The 3466-nt window shown below is 56.6% G+C and overlaps 1 long non-coding RNA gene across 1 annotated transcript; it reads left to right on the top strand.

Annotated features, from left to right (window-relative positions):
- The first annotated feature begins 500 nt into the window (after positions 1-500).
- LOC137467473 (uncharacterized) lies at positions 501-2329 on the top strand. The gene is made up of 3 exons (XR_010995516.1): positions 501-651; positions 1734-1769; positions 1895-2329. It is a non-coding gene; the product is annotated as an uncharacterized lncRNA (long non-coding RNA).
- Positions 2330-3466: the final 1137 nt, after the last annotated feature.

Raw genomic sequence — 3466 nt, 5'->3', positions numbered from 1 at the left:
TCTGTGTGGTCAGTGGCCCGTGAGGAGGGAACATCTCCTGGAAATGTCACGGAATGTCAGTGGAGATTGGAGGCACTGGCAGCTCCTGGGAGGCCCTGCCAGGGACTGTCCCTAATCTGTGCCCTCGGGGGTCACCCTGACAGGGGCTCTGAGCTGGGACAGGAGCACGGGACCCTCGGGCAGGAAGGTGAGCCATGCTCAGGGCCAGCGCAGGGCCCAGGGCAGGGCAGGGCCATCCCTGGGGCCAGGGGCTCTGTGGGAGCTGTGTCCCAGTGCCAGCCCAGTCTGGGGCCACAGCCCTGCTGGGGCAGAGCCCCTGGGCGCCGATGGGTGGGACAGCCCAGCAGAGCGGGATTGGGGGGATCCGGCAGGACACAGAGGTCCAGGGTGGGGTGGAGGGGCTGGGCAGGGGATCTTCCCCCAGGGCCTGGAGCAATTTGGGGCTGCAGTGCCGGGAATGGGCTGGAGCTGGACACTGCGGCCACCCTGGCACTGGGAGGGTGCAGGGAGGAGTCCCAGCAGGGATAAAGGTGCTCCTCACCTGGTGCTGCCTCACCCAGTGCTGCCCAGAGCAAGAGGAAGATGAAGGTGACTGTGCTCAGCATGGCCCTGCTCTTCTCCATCCTGCTGTGCCCCCTGGAACAGGCCAAGGTGAGGTGAATCGTTAAACCTGAAAATCACGGGCAAAGACTCTGTAACTAGTCAAAGTTAGAAAGTGATATGTTTATTATGCCAGCAGGTGGCATGGGCGGGGTTGTCCCTGAAATGCATGACTGCACCGCACAAGGATTTTTACCTTCTATTTATTTCCCAAAATAATACATATGCAGAACCCCAGCACCTCCCATCCCCTCTTTGTATTAAAATGAGGCTATTAGTCCTTCACGCGTGCCCGGTTCTTCTCTTGAATTGGGTCGGTGGTTTCAAATTGGGTCAGTGGTCCCAGGGATGAAGTCAGGAATGTCTTCGTCAGGTCTCTGTGACCCTCTGGCACAATCCAAGGCCCCCTTCTTCGTGATGGATTAACATAGAGTCCAGGTGCTGGGCATTGTTCCACTGGTTTCAGAATGTACCTCTAATGGTTCACTTGCTCCACTTCGTTCTATAAATGAGCTCATAATATAACAATTAGCTTTAGTTTAAGCATCTAATAATCATTAACTTAACGTTGGTGTATTTAACTTCAATATGAATTGGTTCTAACCCTCAGCTAAAATCTTAAATTTGTTAAATCATAATTCAGAGGCACCCACCAAACGCTGTCCCCCCATCCTGCCCTTTCTGGCTTCCCACCCCACCCTTTTGCTCCCTCCTCTGTGTCCTGTCCAGGGTCCCCAGTCGCCCTCCCTCTGACCATTCCCAAGGCCTTTCCTTCCGTGTCCCCCCTCAATCCTTTGCCTTCTTTCCTGGCCATGGCTGAGGGATCCCCCTGGACAATTCCCTGACTCACCCTCCACTCCCACAGCATCTCCCAATCCCGTGGGTTTTGTCCCCTCCCGTCCTCGTTCTTCTGTCCCCACTGAGCCCCTCCCCTGCACTCCCGTGGCCCTGCACCACATTTCCTTTCTCCTCCCCTGTGCCTTACACCCTGCTCCTTCCACCCCCCAGCTCAAACAGATCTCCTTGGAAGCCCTGGATTCCCATCCCTCTGCCTGCGCCCTGCTCCCTGCACCCGTGTGCCCCCACAGCCCTACCAGGTCCAGCCCAGAGCCAGCCTTTGTTCTCCTTTCCAGGCACTACTGGAAGGAACCCAAGATGATCTCCGGGAGGTGAGTGGGGTGCTGGCATTGGAGGGCATCCCCTCAGGGAACTGGGGGGGCAGTTCATTGCCCCCATCCCTTGCTGGCACGGGGGACAGCCCGGTGGCCAGCGAGGTCTCCTGGTCTCTCTGCAGGTGGATTTAGGCAATGTCGTGGACCTGGAGACGCCTCTGGTGGGTACCACGAGTTCTGCTGCAGTCAGACCCTCCCCTTTCATGGCCACCAGAGCCCAGGCCATCCCAGTTTGTCTCAGCACAGCCCAGCGCACCCCTAGTGTCCCCCCAGACACCAGCCTGCCCCACGGCTCCTCCCCAGGGAGCCCTTTGCCCAGGGCCCCTGCTGCATTCCCATCCCTGTCAGCCCAGGACCCCCTGGATGAGCCAGGACGCAGCCCCTGCCCCGGCTGTGCCCCTTGGCCAGGAGCCCAGTGCTTCTGGGCAGGAGCACAGCAGCTCCTGCGCCCCACTGCTGCCGCAGCCCCCTCCCCAAGGCCCCCCCTGCTCTCCCCTGCCTCCCAGCCCAGCCCAGTGCCCCCAGTGTGTCTCTAACGCTGCCTCTGTCCCCAGCCCCCTCTGTGTAAAGTGCTGAAGCAGGTGTGTTGTATTCTAGGGCAGCAGGACCCGCAAGGTGAGCCGTGCCTGCAGAGAGGGTGGTGGAGACAGGGCCCCTCTTACATCCCAGTGGAAAAAGGGGGTGGCATCCTGGGATTTGTGTTTGAGGATTGTAAGTGGTGTTGACATCTGTGTCCTGTCCTCCTCCGGTGGCAGGAGGAGATGATTGTCCTTGGAGGATCACCCCGATCCCCTCTGAGCCCAGGTCCATTTTTCCTGAATAATCAATAAACCCTGTCAGCAAAGCTGCGTTCTGTGTCTGTCTGTCTCTCTCCGTGCATTTGTCCATGTTTCTGGATTTCCGCTCTCCCAGTGTGCAGGGGAGCTCAGCCTAGGTTCTGGTCACTTTGTGCCAGGCTCTGCTGCCCCCATGCCATCCCCCCACCCAGGTTGTTTGCTGTGGGTTGTGTGGGGTCCAGGGGGACAGTTTGTGTGGCTGCACAGGCAGAGCCAAGAGCAGATGCTGGCTGTGATCGCCATGGTGGTGTTGTGGGTCCAATACAAAAAAAGTTTACAAAATCTATTTTATTTCCAAAGGAGTTTCTTTCTTCAATGTAGAAATGCACCTATTAAAAAAAAAAAAACAAAAACAAAAACAAAAAAACACCACCGGTTTATTTTTGTCAGAAATATTTATTGATGTTGAAATTTGGTTCCTGGGTTGGATGGGGCTGCTGGGTCTCCCCGGTTCTGTGGTGGAATGGGACTGTGGGGTTTCCCTGTGTCTGGGGTGGAAGGAGAATGCCAGGTCTACTTGATCTGGGCATTCCTTACTGGCCAGGTCTGGCTGGCTCAGGAGGGTGGCACTGGCCATCTGCAAGGTCTGCCTGGCCCCCGAGACATGTGCAGCCACAGCCATACCCAGAGATGTCAGGGTGCCCAGACAAAATGAGAACTGCTCTGCCCAGCTCCAGCGAGACTAGGACCAGTTTCAGTGGATGTAGCACTCAGTGCCATGGTTTAGTTGAGGCTGTGTTAGGGCATGGGTGGGACTCCATGATGATAAAAGTCTCTTCTAACCTTGTGATTCTGTGTGTGAATTGTGTGTGTGAAGGTGTTGTAATCACCATCCAGTGATATCCAGATAAACAGTGA

The sequence above is a fragment of the Anomalospiza imberbis genome, unplaced genomic scaffold (genome assembly GCF_031753505.1).
Source record: "Anomalospiza imberbis isolate Cuckoo-Finch-1a 21T00152 unplaced genomic scaffold, ASM3175350v1 scaffold_65, whole genome shotgun sequence".
Classification (NCBI taxonomy): domain Eukaryota; kingdom Metazoa; phylum Chordata; class Aves; order Passeriformes; family Viduidae; genus Anomalospiza; species Anomalospiza imberbis.
The sequence above is the reverse complement of the archived record's forward strand: the minus strand, read 5'-3'. Positions and strand labels throughout refer to the sequence as shown.